The sequence below is a fragment of the Dendropsophus ebraccatus genome, chromosome 3 (assembly GCF_027789765.1).
Source record: "Dendropsophus ebraccatus isolate aDenEbr1 chromosome 3, aDenEbr1.pat, whole genome shotgun sequence".
Classification (NCBI taxonomy): domain Eukaryota; kingdom Metazoa; phylum Chordata; class Amphibia; order Anura; family Hylidae; genus Dendropsophus; species Dendropsophus ebraccatus.
The window spans coordinates 5,613,639-5,634,034 of NC_091456.1; the positions used below are offsets into that span (position 1 = coordinate 5,613,639).

Consider the following 20,396-nt stretch of genomic DNA (forward strand, 5'->3'; position numbering starts at 1 on the left):
CCAGCTGCTGTATGTCCTGCAGGAAGTGGTGTATTCTCTCCAGTCTGACACAGTGCTCTCTGCTGCCACCTCTGTCCATGTCAGGAAATGTCCAGAGCACTAACAAATCCCCATAGAAACCTCTCCTGCTCTGGACAGTTCCTGACATGGACAGAGGTGGCAGCAGAGAGCACTGTGTCAGACTGGAGAGAATACACTTATTCCTGCAGAGCATACAGCAGCTGATAAGTACTGAAACACTTCAGATTTTTATTTAATTAGAAGTAAATTACAAATCTATATAACTTTCTAAAGCCAGTTGATTTGAAAGAATTTTTTTTTGCCGGAGAACCCTTTAACCCTCAGAGCGGTTGTCAGAGTGGGCGGATACTGATGAGATAACAGTAGATAAGACGAGGTTATACTGGATACAATGACCCTTTGTCCTTACTTGTCAGAGTTACCTTCACATAACATTTCAGCTTTTCTGTTATTATAAGGCAATTCCTACGTGTTCCTCTTTACTTTTCAAAGTGAATGTACCAATTCACCTATTTTTTTTTTTATATAACCTGCTGTTGTGCATGGGGGTTTTCAAAAGGAGCAACAAATCTTGATTGCAGGGACATAATCTAAAGGACTTTAAAAAAAAATCATGTGAAAGCCATCAGCTTGTTGCTTTGCCACCATGTAACCTAGTACAAAAAGCCACAGTCCACACAGTTACTTACACCTGATGGGGTTTTATATAATAGGGAGCTCCCACAATGCTTTGCACATTTTCCTATAAAACACCTACTGGTTGGCCTCTTCTATGATGCGAGCACACACCTGGCTGCAGCTGCGGCAGTAGTGCTGGTAAGGAGAATACAAAGCTGCTCTAATGCTTACATGTCCCATCACTTTTCCTTAGTTTTGGTACATTGTTCCCTGGTGGCAATACCAGAAATGAGAGAAAAAAAATGAGATTGTTAGGTGGCCACGCTAATGAGGAAAGCAACAGAAACAAGCATTCCCACAGGTGGTCTGTCAGTCCAGGGACATTCATATACAAACACCAAGTTTAACCCCTTCACGTCAGCAATACATAGATATACATTCCTACTGCACATACCCTGTGCAGTAGGAATGTATATATACGTTTCTGAGGTGAGAGGGGTTTGATGTGTGCGGGACCACTGCAGTGAGAGCGGCCCCACACACATCAGTGTCCCGAGAGCTTAAGATAATGACAGGCAGTTGTGATCCCCCTCTTAGGCAGGCTCTATGCATAGATCGCCGATAACACTGATCTATGCTATGGCATATCATAGATCAGTACATGCAATTCAACGATTGCATGATTTACAGTGTAAACAAGTGTTAAAAAAATAAGTGTAATGAAAAAAGTTTTAAACAGTATAAAAAAAACCTTATAAACCCCCCTCCCAATAAAAGTTTAATATATCCCCTTGCCCAATTATAAAACTAAAAATATGTAAAATAAATAAACATATTATATATCGTAGCATGCAGAATTGACACCAGGATTGCTGATTTTTAAAAAAATTATATATCAGAAAAAAATTATAAAAAGTGATCAAAACAATATGATATTAATAGAAACTAGAGATCATGGCTCAAAAAATGACACCCCAACCAGCCCTGTAGGTGGAAAAATTAAAGCGCTATGGCCCTTAAAAGGCGGGGAGGAAAATTGCATTAATTTGACCTGCACACATGTGCATCAATGGGCTTGATGGTCTTGAAGGGGTTAAAAACATAACATCAATCTGTTAACATCTTCACACCTGATTGGTGTCGTCCATTTTTCAAACCACTGCTCAGTTCCCGGCATCTATGCTGGTTCCTCAATCTGCCATTAGGCTTGGTGCTTTGAAGGCGGGTCCAGCCCCCCCCCGAGGTTCAGATATCCCCTCGGGGGTGTGGCTAGAATTGATTCTGTAGGAGGCATGTCACCAAGAGGAGGGGATATCGGTAGACTGGGGGTGCTGGGCCCGCCTACAGAGCACAGAGCGGGCCTAATTACAGATCAATAAACCTTAGATATTTTGCAATGAAGGATTAAAATGTTTTGATTGACCTCCTGTTCACATGATGGCGGCTCCTGCAGCGTTGCCTAATCCTGTCCCCACAGGACTGTGCATATAGTTTCTGCTTCCACCTGTAATACATGCAGCTATCCTGAAGAGGGCGCCAGTGACACACGGCTGGTACACAATGCATCCTCAGCATTAACTCCTGAGTAGTCACATTCTCCAGAGTTTATCTATTGTTTCTTTCACCATTGCTGTGACTTTAGTTAAACAATCCTTATTATATCCCTGATCTTATTACAATGTGGACACCTGCCAGTTACTGACTATGAATAAGAGGGGCATATGAAGAATATTCTGTATAGGACAGTGAGATTTACACTTTTTATCATAGTGAAAAATTACCAAAGATTATGCCAAGGTTATTACCATCCTGTGATGCCAGCTGTAACATGTCAAGGTTCAGTAACCTGCCCCGTCTTATACAGACTATAGGAATGGACCTACACACTATATACTGTATGTAATTCTTTCCCTTAAGCTATATACACATGACGGATCTAAAATAAAAGAATACCCTTCTAGTAACTATATATGATAATAATAAGCATCTGCCGAGGCCTTGGGCGCTGTTTAGTTGCTGCATCTATTACATCACTAGGACTCTGGGTAATCATAGGAAACCAGATTGAATAAGTCTCGGGTTCATGTAAGCATCGCAAGAATATTTTCACACACTTCTGTGCAATAAAATATGGAATTTTTTTTAGCTTTAATAACAATAAATTAAAAAATCCTAATAAAAATTAAAGTGATATTCAAAGCAAAGTAAAATAGAGGAAATAACTATTGCTGTTTCACGTTACTGGGCCGAACAGAAACGGACACGGATGATGTTATCCCCCGCTGAGCTCTGCAGCTATTGGCTGATGACAGCGTCCAATGAAAGGAATAAACGATGGTCCAGCTCCGACAGAAGATAAAACTTCAAACTTTTACTGAAGCATGTTAAAAAAAGAAAAACCAATGCATTTCAATTCTAAAACGTCTTAATTATGGCATAGTGTGTATACATACAAAGCTTATATACCACTGGGAGCAGTGAGACACATACACGGACACCCCACCCCCCTCCAAGACAGCTGATGTAAACAAGTCCCTGGCAGGCTTTATCTGCAGCTTTGGAGCTTCTTTGTAATGCTGGAAAGGGTTAATCTGATGTTGTTGTAGCTTAACTGACTGTGATTATCCCTCATGGCATTACAAAGTTGCAGATAGGGACTTGTTTACATCAGCCATCTCAGAAGGGAGCAAAGGGAGACGGAAAGAAAAGCTCACACACAGGTTTTTGTGTTTTCAGCAGAAAGCAGCTGTTGAGAACTAGGGGAAGGAGACTGAACAGATCATAAGAAGTATGGAAGGAAATGTTAGTCTCATGGGAAGGAACATATGAAAAGTTATGATTGAGCGGCATACTCCTTTAAGCGGCATACTTCTTTACATACCCATTAAGGCCATGTTCCCACATGGCAAAACAGCGGCCGTTCTGTAACAGGGCCGTGTCACAGAATGGCCACTGTCTGAGGTGTTTAACCCGGCTGACACTGAAGTACTGGCCAGATGAACATCACTTCTTTTTAATTGGGATGCGGGGGCATTAGGGTGTGCCCACACTCCAATTAGCTATAGCAGACAATGTAAAGTATGGCTCGGAGCAGCACTTTACATTGTCTGCATTGTCTATTTTTCACAAAATAGACATGTCAGTTTTTTGTGCGGCCGCATGAATTTCCGGCTGGAGTGTATACAGTGTGATTCCATAGTAGTTACTGCGATCGGCCACCATGATTAAACTACGGCTGTTGTTTAATCAAAAAATATATTGTAAAAAATGTGCTTGCAGAAATGTATATATACACGGTCAATGAATAAACGACTAATCATTTTTTGTAATTTAGCCCTTGTGGGAAACAACTCTCGAAAGGGAGAATCCAAAAGGCTTCTCTATAAATCATCTGGGGGCTGGTCCCCTCCCCTTCTAGGGTTTATAACTCTTTCAGTGCCGCAGATGGTCAGGCTGGATGTATCTCAGTGATATCTGGATAAACCCGAAATCGATTGAGATGGGACCAGTCGGATCTGCCTGATGTTTGGCAATTCTGGTTTTCAGTGTGTGTTCAGTGTAACCTACAGATTGTAATTTGCAGATGTTGCCAGATAGAACCCATGAGAAAGTAATTGGCAAAGTATCGGTGTGCCGTCCGTTTCCTATAAACTGGTTATTTCCCCTCCTCCTTCCAACCACAGAGAGAATATACGTGTCCTCCTGCCTGTATGTAGCTGTACGTGTCCTCCTGCCTGTATGTAGCTGTACGTGTCCTCCTGCCTGTATGTATGTAGCTGTACGTGTCCTCCTGCCTGTATGTAGCTGTACGTGTCCTCCTGCCTGTATGTAGCTGTACGTGTCCTGTATGTAGCTGTACGTGTCCTCCTGTATGTAGCTGTATGTGTCCTCCTGCCTGTATGTAGCTGTACATGTCCTCCTGCCTGTATGTAGCTGTACATGTCCTCCTGCCTGTATGTAGCTGTACGTGTCCTCCTGTATGTATGTAGCTGTACGTGTCCTCCTGCCTGTATGTAGCTGTACGTGTCCTCCTGTATGTATGTAGCTGTACGTGTCCTCCTGCCTGTATGTAGCTGTACGTGTCCTCCTGTATGTATGTAGCTGTACGTGTCCTCCAGCCTGTATGTAGCTGTACGTGTCCTCCTGCCTGTATGTAGCTGTACGTGTCCTCCTGCCTGTATGTATGTAGCTGTACGTGTCCTCCTGCCTGTATGTAGCTGTACGTGTCCTGTATGTAGCTGTACGTGTCCTCCTGTATGTAGCTGTATGTGTCCTCCTGCCTGTATGTAGCTGTACATGTCCTCCTGCCTGTATGTAGCTGTACATGTCCTCCTGCCTGTATGTAGCTGTACGTGTCCTCCTGTATGTATGTAGCTGTACGTGTCCTCCTGCCTGTATGTAGCTGTACGTGTCCTCCTGTATGTATGTAGCTGTACGTGTCCTCCTGCCTGTATGTAGCTGTACGTGTCCTCCTGTATGTATGTAGCTGTACGTGTCCTCCAGCCTGTATGTAGCTGTACGTGTCCTGTATGTAGCTGTACGTGTCCTCCTGCCTGTATGTAGCTGTACATGTCCTCCTGCCTGTATGTAGCTGTACGTGTCCTCCTGCCTGTATGTAGCTGTACGTGTGCTCCTGTATGTATGTAGCTGTACGTGTCCTGTATGTATGTAGCTGTACGTGTCCTCCTGTATGTATGTAGCTGTACGTGTCCTCCTGCCTGTATGTAGCTGTACGTGTCCTGTATGTAGCTGTACGTGTCCTCCTGCCTGTATGTAGCTGTACGTGTCCTCCTGTATGTAGCTGTACGTGTCCTCCTGCCTGTATGTAGCTGTACGTGTCCTCCTGCCTGTATGTAGCTGTACGTGTCCTCCTGCCTGTATGTAGCTGTACATGTCCTCCTGCCTGTATGTAGCTGTACGTGTCCTCCTGTATGTAGCTGTATGTGTCCTCCTGTATGTATGTAGCTGTACATGTCCTCCTGCCTGTATATAGCTGTACGTGTCCTCCTGTATGTAGCTGTACATGTCCTCCTGCCTGTATGTAGCTGTACGTGTCCTCCTGTATGTATGTAGCTGTACGTGTCCTCCTGTATGTATGTAGCTGTACGTGTCCTCCTGTATGTATGTAGCTGTACGTGTCCTCCTGTATGTATGTAGCTGTACGTGTCCTCCTGTATGTATGTAGCTGTACATGTCCTCCTGCCTGTATGTAGCTGTACGTGTCCTCCTGTATGTAGCTGTACATGTCCTCCTGCCTGTATGTAGCTGTACGTGTCCTCCTGTATGTATGTAGCTGTACGTGTCCTCCTGCCTGTATGTAGCTGTACGTGTCCTCCTGTATGTATGTAGCTGTACGTGTCCTCCTGCCTGTATGTAGCTGTACATGTCCTCCTGCCTGTATGTAGCTGTACGTGTCCTCCTGTATGTATGTAGCTGTACGTGTCCTCCTGTATGTATGTAGCTGTACGTGTCCTCCTGTATGTATGTAGCTGTACGTGTCCTCCTGCCTGTATGTAGCTGTACGTGTCCTCCTGTATGTATGTAGCTGTACGTGTCCTCCTGTATGTAGCTGTACGTGTCCTCCTGCCTGTATGTAGCTGTACGTGTCGTCCTGCCTGTATGTAGCTGTACGTGTCCTCCTGCCTGTATGTAGCTGTACGTGTCCTCCTGTATGTAGCTGTACGTGTCCTCCTGCCTGTATGTAGCTGTACATGTCCTCCTGCGTGTATGTAGCTGTACATGTCCTCCTGTATGTGTGTAGCTGTACGTGTCCTCCTGCCTGTATGTAGCTGTACGTGTCCTCCTGCCTGTATGTAGCTGTACGTGTCCTCCTGTATGTAGCTGTACATGTCCTCCTGCCTGTATGTAGCTGTACATGTCCTCCTGCCTGTATGTAGCTGTACATGTCCTCCTGCCTGTATGTAGCTGTACGTGTCCTCCTGCCTGTATGTAGCTGTACGTGTCCTCCTGCCTGTATGTAGCTGTACGTGTCCTCCTGTATGTAGCTGTACGTGTCCTCCTGCCTGTATGTAGCTGTACGTGTCCTCCTGTATGTAGCTGTACGTGTCCTCCTGCCTGTATGTAGCTGTACGTGTCCTCCTGCCTGTATGTAGCTGTACGTGTCCTCCTGCCTGTATGTAGCTGTACATGTCCTCCTGCCTGTATGTAGCTGTGTTTATGGGATTCGGTCACATCTATCATCAATGTTACTTTATATATGTTGCCGCATCATGTTCTGCGTCGGGTCCAGAGCTCTTAGCACGGCCGGATATGTAAGAGGATTAAACCTCTTTTACAATTCTCAGGTACACTGTTTGGGCAGAGTCCTTCTCATCTGAAGTTTCTCATTTGAATAAAAAAAATAAATAAAATAGAAAAGTGTTTTATTTATGGATTTAATTCATGTGGTAGCGTGAGCATCCGGGAGGGGGAGGGGATGGTGCCGCTGCTGCTCGGGGGATGTGTCCTCCCCCTTCTGCACTTTGCATCTCATTAAGCGTGATATAGCGCATAAGCCAATGATTGTTTGCTGGAGGATCCTCTCACTTCTTGCCCACTTGTTCAGGAGCTTTAACAACTTTGAATTCGGCCACTAAAGGAGAGGCCTGACCTCAGGTTTTTTTTTGTAAATGGCAGGGGTACAGGGGTCTCTTCAGCACCGGATCATTGCTTTGGGACCCCCACCAGGCTCCGGACTCCTGTGCTGCTGACGTCATGACCCATCTGAAGGACTGGCCGCAGCAGTCCCTGATTGGCTGAGCAGTCAGTCCTTCAGTCAGGACAGGCATTCGCCCTTGAGTCAGGACTTCATCACAGCTCATGGGAAAATGCCTTCGGGCGGGGGTCCCGATGCCGGTCACGCAGCGGATGTCAGACACAGAGTGGTTTTTATGTTTGTCCCTGCTGGCTGTTAGATTTTAGCTGGGGCCGGACTTCCCCTTTAATTCATTCTGTAACTTTTTCTGCTCTGCAATGGTTGCTGGGCCCTTCTATTATATCACTCACCAGGATGGGGTTAGGCACTCCCCACTTTATAGCTATGTCTTTTCCGGTAATAATGTAATTCTCATATGGTTATGTCTTACATAATTCATTCCTATTGCCGAGGCTCTTCTATGTGCTCGTGTTTTGCTTCATTAACATGGCAAGATAATAGTTACAGGGGAATACGGCCCCTGACCTCTAGTGATTTGTAAGCAAATTCACCTTTACTAGACATATAAATTCCGAGCCTGGGCACCGCCGTTTGTGCAGTTATTGTTATTTATGTTCTGTTTGGCCGTTAAAAGTTAAAGGGCAACAAAAACAGCCACCGTCTCCAGTCTGCAGGTTCTGTAACTCAGTTCCATTGAAGTGAATGGAGCATAATTGCAAACCGCACCTGACCTGGAGATAAGAGCGGTGCTGTCTCTGGAAGGAAGTGGCTGTGTATTTTGTACCGCTGGAGAACCCATTTAAAGGCAGTGTCCAGTTGTAGTTCTGCAGTCTGTAGTGCTAATACTTTGTCATTCTATGGGCTGTATTGTTTGGACAGTTTATGATGGCGTATAGGATAATGGTACAGTATTTACACACTATATATGGGACTGTGGAAATGTATACTTTTAAAGGGGTTCTCTGGTTAGGTAAAATACATGGAATTATCCCCCCTCAAGACTAACATTTCGTTCCATACTTGTCATTAGTGAATCAGTCTCCTTCCCCCCAGTTCTGATCCTGCTGCTTTTTTGCTTTTTACTTTTTTTTTTAGTAATATAAACAGGTCTAAGCATAATTTTAGGCACAGATTTGTTTTCATTATTGATGCTGTGTTCACGCAATGTCGTTTTGCAGCCGTCTTTCTGAGGCTAAAATACGTCCGTATTTTGAAAAGTACAGCCACAATTATCAAAATATGGATGTATTTTCGTCTCAAAAAGATAGCCGTCCAAAAACAAACATTGTCTGAACATAGCCTTAAAGGGAATCTGTTAGCTGCAAATCACGTTCCCAACTGCTGTCACCGTTAGATGCTACTGGCTGAAGCAGACACATGGTACCTTTCATATATCTGTCTGTGCTTCCAGAACATAGAAAATGCTCTTATTCTATAGTACAAGAGGCGTTTCCAAGCTGCTAAAGTGCAGCAAGCTGTAACATCTCCTCTCTCCCCCTCCCATACCTGACCCTGCTGGGACTTGGCTTCCAAGTATCAATAAAACAGGGAGGAGGAGAGAGAAGGGATTCCAGATGCATCAGATCAGGAGCTTGGAAAAGCCTCTAAGTCCTTGTACCAGAAAATAAAATAAATCTTCTATGTCCTGGAAGCACAGTTGTATATATGAAAGGTACCACGTGTTGTCTTACCAGCATCTAACAGCATCATCAGTTTAGAACGTGAGCTACAGCTGACAGAATCCCTTTAAATCCCAGATTTCCCTCTTATCATATGGTGAGACTTCTGCATTAGTATAGGCCGGAATATTATGTATAAACTATAGAAAGAAAATTCTACGTATAATCCAAAGTCCTCTGCTACTGGAGCCTCGCATTAAAGTGAGTAAGATGATAATAAATGACAACTTAGAGGGAGGCCGGGGTCATAGGAGGCAATTATTACCACATCCCCAAGATGGAAGGCAATTACACTGATAGTTTCCTAAATGGATCCACACAGTCACATATATACGATTGGTGATATAATTAAAAACAGAATCTCAGTATCCTATTCCCACAACAACTCCTCAAGTCTCCGAGGCCAATTAGTCAAACCCATTCGGCTCCGTTACCTAATGAGCAGCACATTAAGCCGGGAATCTTCTAGAACGCCAAGGGAGAGCGACTCGTATCACTTTCATTGCCGTATACACCGTGTTCTAGATGAGACCTCCTGCTTACAGAGACGAGGAAGATTAAAGCGACACGTTCCTTGGTATCGGCAGCCATCAATAAAGGCAGAGCGGGGATGACTGCGGACGTCGCACACAGACTGAGGTGTGTCCAGAGGATAGGTCCTTAATGAGAGGAATGATGAAAACATATAGTCCGGGCCTGGTATCATCGGGAATCATCTGGGGACACCTGAGCTCCAAGTCATAGGTCACAGGTCAGAGGAGTTAAGTGACCCTGTTTCCTTAGGAACCTAAGAGGAATTCTGGAAGGGACGTGAATCCGGCAGCTTTTTCTCTTAAGTTGGTATTTAGTGAAGTGGAAGTGAATCTAGCAGAAATACATGTAGGAAATACCTAGGTTTCCTTCTAATAGAAGCTTTATATTAGACATCGGGTAAAGGTGGCTATCTCGATGAACTTTATTAGCCGCCGTCTATATAAAGAGATGGCTGCCCTTGCCCGATATGTTCCTGAAGTGGGAACATAGCCTTAGGATGTTAATTGTTGCTCAGGATGATCTGTAAAGCCCCCTTCATATGTCCAGGAAAATTACCCAAGAAATCTGGGTAATTCTCTGGACCCATCCGCGTCTATTGGGCAGGGATACCCTTCAAAATTTTTCCTGAAAGGTGTCCATGGCACAAAATAGCTCCAGAAAAGACATTGAATTCCGGCACAGATGCCCCATACAGCCCTATGAGGGCATGCAGAATTCCGTCAGAATGCATCTGCCTGGATACATTGCCAGTCAGACTAGCCCAACACCCGGGCATCTGTCGCTAGGGGGCTGGCGCTGGCCCTTTAATTGTACACGCTTCAATACAGGTAACAGCAGCACTATGATTGACCAGGCCGGAAGCCATTGGTTCCTGACCCTGTCAATCCCTCTTGTGGCCAGAGACAGCATTATACTTTCAGCCACTAGAGGCTGCTACCTCCCCCGCGTTGTGATGCATAAGTGACATCACTCATTGCCACGTGGGAAAAGTTGGCCGGGAGCACTGCTGCAGCAGGTAAGTATGAGTTCTTTTTTTTGTCTTCTCTGTTTTCCCAGCCAGGAAACACTGATGGATCCTGCAAGGTTTCCTGATGGCTGTTTCCTAACTGTATAAACGTCCATGGAGGTGTGAACGGGGCCTAATACCTCCTAGTGTGTTCTGGGACCATTTTATCAGCGTTGGATATTCTCAAAGGACAGAGATAGACTGGCAGATGGATTAATTTCGCTATAGATGATTAAACAGACGATTGGACGCGACTATAATATAACCGGATTGTCATACAGGATACAAGGACAATGTTACCATATAGGTAGGAATACAGTATATATGGTTACGTCTATGTGATATGACTAGACGAACGCCATGTTACTCTGTACAGGAAACACCGACATTCAGTAAGAAAATCTGAGTAAATTCTGTAGATGTCGGTGACGCCGGTGACAATGATAAAGACTAATTGCTGCCGGGAAATGAAATATTTCATGTCATTGCCGGTTAAGACAAGCAGGAAGAAAATATGGAGAGAGCTGATCCGTGTCTCACCTTCTCTCTGAATCTTTCTATAGAACAGTTTCTGCTGCTTTCTAGAGAGCCGTCTTCTTAAAGTGGCCTCCACCTACACATAGGGATAGATACTATGATGGCACCAAGGTTATGAGATTCACCAGTATGTAATATAGTCATTCTTAAGGCCTCATTTATAAAATATATATATATATATATATATATATATATATAGTGATTGGTTTTAAATACAAATTATACAAGCTTAAATCCACTTGTGTCAGAAAGTTATATAGGATTTGTAATTTACTTCTATAAAAAATTTCCAGCCTTCCAGTACTTATCAGCTGTTGCATGTCCTACAGGAAGTAGTGTATTCTCTCCAGTCTGACATAGTGCTCTCTGCTGCCACCTCTGTCCATGTCAGGAACTGTCCAGAGCAGCAGCAAATCCCCATAGAAAACCTCTCCTGCTCTGGACAGTTCCTGACAGAGAGAGAATACACCACTTCCTGCAGGACATACAGCAGCTGATAAGTACCGGAAGACTGGTGATTTTTTTCTGACACCAGTTGATTTGAAAGAATTTTTTTTTCCTGGAGTACCCCTTTAACTTCTAACATCTACGTTTTGTTAACTAGTAATTAAGAAAAAAATAAGAGGCGTACAATCCTCACTTATTACTTTCGCTTTTCAACAGTTGTTTTTTTCTACTTTCCTCCCAAAAATCTTGTGGATTGTTAGAAGTGCGTCTGACAGCGAGCGGCGTACGAGCAGGATATGATGACAATGATAAAGACTGATTACTTGAGGGAAATGAAACATTTCACGTCACTGTTGATTAAGACGAGAAATGAGAAAAGAGACGATCCATTGACAGGAGATACACCACGGCCACTTTCTGCATAAAACTGCTCTCTATTAGGGGCTATCACTTAATTGGCCCACGCAAGGAGTATTTTCTCATTTCGGGCCGTGTTTCCTCTTCTGTTGCATGCACTAATTGGATTAACAACTTTCTATCACATCACCTTAATTAGGCCCATAAGGACATCGGGATATCACCTCCAAAACTTGTTCGGCAGCAAGCGACAAATTTAACCCTGTGCTGAAATTCTGTGTCCGATTCTGGACTCCGGGATGTTGGGAGAGAATCAGTATTCTGTTACTTTCCTCCTCACATGGAAAGATGCCAGAAAAATAACATTTCCAATATTTATTTCCAACTAATAAAGGCAACCAAGTATGAGAAACTCAAACTTTATAAACAGCGCAGGTGACTTTCCTCCCTGGTTCTAGCGCCGGGTCCCGGTACGCGGTGCCCCGTTCCCCCATCCCGCGGCCACTTCCTGGTGTGAGCTGCCCCATGAGAGGCAACTCAGCCATTCGGCGGCCTTAGCGAAGTCCTGCTTCGGCCGCTTAACGGCTAAGCTGCCTTGAGACGTCACTTCTCATGCGGCAGGTCACACCAGGAAGCGGCTGCGGGACAGAGGTACAGGGCGCCACAATCCGGGACCCGGCGATGGACCCGGGGAGGTAAGTTTATAACCACCCCCTCCCCGGCCATTGGTAAAAGATACCCCCGGACTGGAGTACCCCTTTAAGAAGGAGGGTGGCTTTTCTATGCCCGACCTTAGATTATATTTTATTTCTTCACATTTGAGTAAGTTAAGAGGATGGAAAACAATTCCTTCTTTTTATCACAATGTTGGGATCAGTAACTATGACGATTTATTTGAGTTGCTTGAAGCTGGTGATTGGGGGCGCGGGGTAACTATTAACCCATTATGTAACTTATATGATAAAGTATAGTTATACACTAAGCAAAGGTGTGGTACAGTAGGTAGCTTGGACTGTTCACCATTATGGAATAATTTCCACTTGTTGGAATTTATGAAGATTCACAACTGGAAATGTTGGCACGTGAGAGGGATTAAGTTGTTGTCGCAGTTATTTCAGGATGGTAAACTTATAACCTTTCATGAAGTTATGTAAAGCTATGGGTTAAAAGATAAACACTACTTTTTTTTTTTTTTTATAAAACTAGAGCACGTGTGTAAAGCTGTGAGCTATTTTGAAGTAAGTGAGCACAGAATATTTTCAGTGATAGAGGACATGGGTAAGGCTAGAAGAGGTCAATCGTTGATATTCAAATTTTTGGTTAGTGAAATAAATTATGGTGCCCTAGATAGTAAGAAGGTAAAATGGGAACAGGAAGTTGGCAATCTGGGGGAAGAGGCTTGGCAAAACATATGTGTTAATATGGATGATGTTTCTATGAATGAAGCTCATAAATTGGTTCAGTTCAGAATTCTTCACCGCAATTACTACTCACCCTCAGTACTGTGTAAGATGGGGATAAGAGAATCTGTGAACTGTCCCAGATGTGGTTGTGGTGATGCAGACTTTTTTCATATAATTTGGGCTTGTAGTAAAATTCAGGGGTTTTGGAAAGTGGTTTTTGACACTCTTGATGTTTAATCTAAGCAGAATATTCCGAGGGTGGCGGAAATTTGGGTCTTGGGTGGGTCCTGGGATATTCCAAAGAGTAACGTGCTATTAATTAAAAGTTTATTTTGTGCTAGGTTGCTATTATGAGGGAGTGGCTGTCACAACAACCACAATCGTGGCCAGACAGGAAAAACTTGTCTCTCAGATTAAGCAGTACAAATTTCTGAGGTATAAAAGCAAAAAGAAATTTATTTGGAAAGACTGTGTTTACATTTTTTTTGTTTGTTTCTTCTCTCACATCTGCCGCTCCGGGTTGGGGTTGGGTTTGGGAGGGGGATGTTTTATTGGTGAAAGTCGATAGTAGCAGAAGATTGGCACTGCATATGTGCATATGCTTTGCATAAAGTATATGGAGGTTCTCGGTGGTTTACCACTTTTCTGTGTAAGTGCCTGCTTCGCTGCTTTATGTTAATTTTATTGTTTGATATCATTGTATTAAGCTGTTCACATAACTCACAGTGGATAAAAATCACATGAATAATAAAACAAATACATATTATCTGTATACCATGTCCTTGTTACAATAGCCACACCACCAAAAAAAAATAAAAAATAATAATAATGAATGTAAATTGCAAACTTGCTTTATACCACATCTAGTGTTTATTTAGATTTTGAAAGTTATAACGATCGTGACTAGAGATGAGCGAACCTCGAGCATGAACGCGATTGTTCGCCATTTGATTAGCGGCTGCTGCAGACCTTGGATAAAGCCCTAAGGCTATGTGGAAATCATGGATATAGTCATTGGCTGTATCCATGTTTTCCAGACAACCTTAGAGCTTTATCCAACTTCAGCAGCTCCCGCTAATCAAATACCGAACATTCGGGTTCAGATTAACTCGAGCATGCTCCAGGTTCGCTCATCTCTAATAGAGACACTTTAAGGTTCGGTTCGGAGAATCTGCCTAACCCAACTTTTTCTCATCGCCAGTCCTTGGCTATTCCAGACGCCCATGAGCCTAGCTGTCCTCCAGATCAGTCATTCCTTTCCTCATCTAATGCACTTTGTCCCTGGCAGCACTGCAGGGTACTGTGACCACCAGCCAACCTGCAAAAGAGCAGAACATTTATATGGTGCAACACAACTTATATAGTGCATTATAAAAGGCATTAGCAATGTTTCCATCTATATCTGTTCACAGGTAAGGCAGCCATATAATACAGGTTCAGCCCTTGGGCAGTGTCTATTGAATATACAATATAGACTCATACTGGTTATTATAATGTGGCTTCCTTCATGGCTTTATTCCGGTTTATCCGCATTATATCCATCACTTCTGCTAGTCCATGACTTTCTCCTCGCTGTATCCACCATCTGTTCTGACAGGTATTCGCTTCATTGATCAGATGTTCCAATACTTTTATATTCCCTTCTCCATTTTACTTGTTCTGCAGAATAACCGACCATTCCTTTTCTTCTTGTGTATTCAGGGTTAAACACTAATGGGGTAAATCTTCAGTCTAATGATAGGAGGGGGAGATGGAATTTCCACCTGAATTAGCCGCAGAGAGGGCGGCCGCAATATTTGTTAAACATGTGATTTTTAATCTCAATCGGAGGCTCGGACCGATCGCATCCATATATCTAAATCATTCAGCTAAAGCTTAATTATAGGCCGGCAATATTAGAAGTGATAAGCTGCCTTTTCATTCCCTTCATCCGCTTCATTCTAAACTGTTCCAGGGAAGAAATAGCAGGGGAAATTAAGCCAAGGTAATTAACACTTCAATAAATAGAGATGAATTAAAAAGGTTAACATTGTATCCGAGAGCCGCCTATTAGGATAAATCTTGGATTCTCTATAGAGCAGCCCCAGCGGTTACACGACAGGGCAAACCTGGCTCCAATTTAGAGACAAAATTCTGCATTATAAATTGAGTTTTTACTAATTAAAAATAATTTGTCACTTTTAGCAAATTAATTTCAGGAGAAGTTTCCCAGAGTTGTTTCTAAAATGTCGTATTCCTGTGTTTGCAAAAGAGGAGCCCGTGGAGCCTCATTGAAGAGTCTCAAAACACAGGACTAGCCAGATATCCCTCTGGGAAGGACCCAGCCAAGGGGCAGCTCCTGTTAGGAAACCACCAAAACCATCATATTAAGTGGCCCTATAAGTCAATGTAATGACAAGGGATAGACCAAGGCTAAGTAATCATCCACATACAGCTGTTTCGGGGTGTTGCCCCTCATCAGTGTGGAGCAGGATTCTGGCTAGGTGGGAGCAATGCCTAGTAGAGTCATAAGAGAAACAGATTGTGGCTGATCTGGGTCCAGCTCTGTATATTAGGACATCTATAGATGATTTTGTAACCTTATCCATACCAAGCTTTGCAGGTTCAGTGATTCTGCTGGATTACATTCATTCTGTATATTGGTGTTTGTGAGCTTGCGCTTGCACTTTCCTTCTGTGTTTGCATTTTACAACTACAGCCGGGACGTCCTATTCTATGTGCAGTTGCAAGGTATTTTGAATATACTTAAAGGGGAACTATCAGCAGGTCAGACTAAGGGTATGTTCACTTGACGTTTTTGGCCGCACGTCGGGCTACACGGCACAAATCAGTGATAAAAGGATGCTGACGTGCAGCCCGAAGTGCGGCCGACGGCCACATTGACTTAAATGAGCAGGACGGAGTCATTATGTGACAACACGGCTTTTGTGCAGGACTCAAAAGCGTAGTCGACTACGCTATTGAGTCCTGCGCAAAAGCCGTGTACATCCCGCAAATGAGCAGAACGTTGTCACATAATGACTCCGTCCTGCTCATTTGAGTCAATGTGGCCGCCGACCGCACTTCGGGGTGCACGTTAGCATCCTTTTATCACTGATTTGTGCCTTGTAGCCCGACGTGTGGCCAAAAACGTCATGTGAACATACCCTTATCTAACCAGCCTACATGTCCCTATTGCACTGGAGACGCTGGGGAGGAAGGTGTGTCTCTTATAGTGTGTGTCTCTTATAGTGTGTGTCTCTTATAGTGTGTGTCTCTTATAGCGTGTGTCTCTTATAGTGTGTGTCTCTTATAGTGTGTGTCTCTTATAGCGTGTGTCTCTTATAGCGTGTGTCTCTTATAGCGTGACTCTTACCTTCCTCTTCGGCTCAGTTCATCTTTTGCTCTGTGGTCTGGTAAGACCATTAGTAGCCCTGCCCGCCCCCATAACGCTGTTCTGGCCTGCTCCATTTATTATCAATAGAAAGGGGCGGGTCAGCCGTGGCGGATTGGCGCTATGGGAGCGGGCAGCGCTCTTGACAGTCTCACCGGTCCTTGGAGCACACAATCAGCTTCACGGGAACAGTGCTGAGGATGATGGTAAGACGCACACTGTAAGGGACACGCTATAAGGGACATACTGTCATCCTCAGCGTCTCCATATCAGCAGGTTAGATTCCTCTAAGCTGCTGATAGTTCCCCTTTAATATTTGCACTTCTCTTTATCTTCAGCATATTGCTGTATACCATTATTACTGCAGACCCCCCTCTTACCGGGCACTGTTATATCATCATATGTTGAAGTACATGGAATTAATATCTAGAGTGAAGTAAGACCTAAAAGTGGCTATAGGGTAATATTTGGCGGCCGCAGATGTAACATCCACGAATCCACAACGAGGCGGTAACCGAGCCGAGCGTCTTTGAACTTCATGCAGGATTAATGGTCTGGGGTCTCTCAGATGTGCAGCCAGAGACTCGGGAGCTAATGGCGTGTGACTGGGGAGTGATGAGTAATTAGCCATTTCAAGTGGAGAGAAAAATATGGTCTGCCATTACAGATTTGTCAATGGACTATTTAGCTAAGGCTCGGCGAATTCTAACTGCTCAGAGAGAAGGATGATGTGGTTGCAAAGAGCAAGACGCTGGTGAATCCTTTATCTGGCCGTACGCTGCTCATTTACCAGACAAGATTAAATGGCGCCGTTACCTCCTTGTTTGGTGTGTACATAAAGCATTGTGCGGCTCGCCCCGTCACCGCGTCCTTCAGGTAGATTCCTTCACTTAGCTGCCAAATGGAAAGAAAGAAAGAATTTGCAATTGTAAATGTGAAGCTGGGTAGCGGGGCTTTCCATCCCTCCCATTCTCGTAGGGATTATTAGTACGAGAGATGGATGACACCGGACGCAACCTTCTATGTTTACGGTGGACGGCGTCCAGGCTGCAGATGGGACGTCGTGTGGGGAGCCAAAAAATACCAGCAAATCCTTTCTCTCATTCCCAGCTTCTCTAGACGATGATGATCGCTCATAAATCTCACCGGAACGACGGTCATCAATAGTGAGACAATAGCCGAAACCTCAACACCAAGAAGAAAAATGGTGGAAATGACAGGACAGATAGACATGCCGATTATATGGGAAATTACCAAATACTCAAAATATCTTGTTTTTATTCAGTATAAATATACACACTTGCACAATGCTAATAGTGAGGGAGTTAATAGCTGTCTGAGAAATCCTTTATGGGAACCAAGATCGGATCGGCCATGGTAGCACATCTCGGCCATGCAGACTGCCCACAATGGCATGAGCAATATGCAGCCTGCCATTGTTGTGTTTAAAAGGGGTGCTCCGATTTTTTTCCCCCCTTTCAAACAAACTTGCATCAGTAAATTATATATATTTGCTTATTTTACTTCTATTTAAAAAATCTCCAGTCTTCCAGTACTTATCAGCTGCTGTATGTCCTGCAGAAAGTGTTGTATTCTTTCCAGTCTGACACAGTGCTCTCTGCTGCCACCTCTGTCCATGTCAGGAACTGTCCAGACCAACAGCAAATCCCCATAGAAAACCTCCCCTGCTCTGGACAGTTCCTGACATGGACAGAGGTGGCAGCAGAGAGCACTGTGTCAGACTGGAGAGAACACACCATTTCCTGCAGGACATACAGCAGCTGATAAGTACCTGAAGACTGGAGATTTTTAAATAGTAATGCACAAATCTGTATAACTTTTTTGTCACCAATTGATTTAAAAAACTATATATTTTTTTCCTAACCTGACTACCCTTTAATGTTTCTAGTTATTTACCAGGATGACACAATACGGTCAGTTTCACAAAAGCTTCCAGATCTGACACCTTTTTGTGCCATGCTGAAATGGGGGAAAAAACCCACATTGATTGCCAGAGCAACATGGCACCGGCCACCATGACGGACGGCTTCACTGACAGGTGGTCTGAAAGTACTGGAAGACTGGAGGTTTTTAAATAGAAGTAAATTACAAATCTGTATAACTTTATGACACCAGATAATTTGGAAAAACAAAAAAATGCCGGGATGCGCCTTTAAGCCCATGATTTTCCGCGGCGTCCCATCCAAAATATACTTGTATGGTGACATCATAAAGTATAGGCTTTTTATTCATTTCCTCTCCCAATCTCTGCCCCCTCTAAGGTTTTTTTTTTTTTAATGAAAACCTCTTAAGGGTAGCTTCACACATACTAGATCCACAGGGGAATCCGCTGCAGATCCTGTAGTGTGAAGCTGAGTGGATCCCATACACACAGCGGATCCGCTGCCTGCATGGGACCCGGCCACTTTAACTTTATCTCCTGCAGTACCTGTACAGGTGAAAGCAAATCCACGTAGATATTTTTTACAAGAGATGTTCCTAAATGATGTAATACCTAATCTTTTATTATTCATAATTTTGGATTATGAGAAAATGGTTGGAACTTGATCTAGAAGCCATGGATATAGCGGGCAGACCTCTTTGGAGGAGCTGTATATTCCTGTTTTCTCGCCCTACACTGTGGGATGCAGCAAGATCAGACGTTTAATCAACTAAATGTGATTCTTTTCTGTACATCCAGCCCGGGATCCCTGTGCACTCGGTTTCCTCGGCTTCTCGCTGCTAATTGTCACTTCGGAGTGTTTCATCTGCTGAGGATATACTGTGCAGATCTGCGCCGTCTCTGACATGGGAACATAAATATTAGCATTGAAACTCAGCAATATTAATATTGGATGTATGATGTATGGTAGAATGAAAGGGATTCCGATTCCCTGAGTAATGCCGTACACTCCTGCTTTTATCTAGAGAGAAAATGATGCCTGACAATATGACCTATAGAGAGAGGAGAAAAATATTTCCATAACATCTACGTCTGTAGTGCCGTCCAGGAGGGAAGCCGGTGATGCAACCGTCTAATGCTGCGTTTACACGGAGCGATAATTCGCCCGTTCGTACGATTAACGATTTCGAAGTAACAATTTTTTTTTATAACGATCAGCATTTAGACGGAAAGCTATATCGTACGGAAAAATCGTTTTGCGATCGCTTAAGCCTATCTCGCACATAGTTTAAAACGGTGAACAACTGTTTACACGGAACGATCTGCGAATTTTTCCTGAACAACGATTTAAGAACATGTTGTAATGAACGATTTCTCGCTAGTCGTTTGATCGTTCGCAGCGTTTACACATACGATTATCGAAATAGTTATCGTGCAAATTCAAACGATAATCATTCCATGTAAACGCAGCATTATACTTCAAGCTTCTAAAGAGCTCAGATACTTGCCCCATGTAACGCACATAATATAAAGGTGTACATTATTTTACTCTATGGCTTTGTTCACACAAGATACGGACAGCGGCCATCGTTTGGCACTCAACAACAGTGGCGGTTGTAACGGGTGTCAGACTGGAGAGAATACACCACTTCCTGCAGGACATAAAGCAGCTGATAAGTACTGGAAGACTGGAAATTTTTATATAGAAATAAATTACAAATCTTTATAACTTTCTGACACAGCTGTTTTGAAAGAAAAAAACCGCTGAAGTTTCCCTTTAATTCTATTTGTACACGCGTGTCTTCTCCTTCTCCAGGTGCTGGATCTATTCCACTGACGTCTCTGCTAGGGTTTTGCTCTTAA

General features: G+C 43.6%; 1 protein-coding gene across 3 annotated transcripts in view; it reads left to right on the forward strand.

Moving 5' to 3' along the window:
- KSR2 (kinase suppressor of ras 2) overlaps positions 1 to 20,396 on the forward strand; it is a 304,420-nt gene that overhangs the window by 71,046 nt on the left and 212,978 nt on the right. The gene's annotated exons all lie outside the window — the stretch shown is intronic.